Genomic DNA, 902 nt, shown 5'->3' with positions numbered 1-902 from the left:
CAGCCCAAATCCAGCATATCAGTGACGCTTTTTAAAAATAACATGAGGCTTCCTCCATGACACGAATACCAGGTCTGTATATCCCAGGAGTTGCCCCTGAACATGACTGACCATCCAGAGATGCAAAAATATACATGCAAATTTAGACACTGTGTAGGGAAACACATTCCAATTTCTCAAATACAAGCACATGTTTATTACCTGAGCTAAACAGCATGAGATCTGGGTTAGGTGCATGTAGGATGTCGGTGAAGACAGCTGCCATCTCTCCCCTTCTTCATACTCACCTTCAGGAATAACTACTCTTACCATCGACGATATATATTGCAATATAACCTCACCTTCACACAGAGGATGAACCATCCTCATACAGTGACGGTCAAAATGTGGAAAGCACTCACCTTCCTTAGCATCACACATCTTTCCCTGCTTTCCAAATACTACCAGAGTTCAAGGAGCAGATATTCATTAGCCATCTGCACATTTGTCACAGAATTCTTACACTGGTCACATGACGTTTCACTGTGGTCACTACATTCTATATCAGTTTCTCAGCTTCGTTCCTCTACTGCGCACTGAGAAAGATTCTGCTTTTCCCAGATTGTTTCATGACACAGGATGTCCTGGTAAAGCAGCAACACCCAACCCAACACCCAACCACTCAGACAAAAGACCTCACGTTATTGACCTGACATTTATCTACATTTTGCAGGACAACTGTTACGGTTGCATTTTGTCACCAGGGAGAGAGGACTTTGTGTTCCTGCAGATATATCTTTCATGGAAGATTTCAGGGTCCAATGTTTTGACCAGAGTCACACCCTAGGAAGAACCTGCTAACTCAGCAAGGAATTAAAGCACTTGCTTCCCACTGGGGGCAGGCTCTTTGAGGCACATGAGGC

This window comes from Cygnus olor, chromosome 21 (genome assembly GCF_009769625.2).
Source record: "Cygnus olor isolate bCygOlo1 chromosome 21, bCygOlo1.pri.v2, whole genome shotgun sequence".
Taxonomy (NCBI): Eukaryota; Metazoa; Chordata; class Aves; order Anseriformes; family Anatidae; genus Cygnus; species Cygnus olor.
This window is presented reverse-complemented; position numbering follows the sequence as displayed.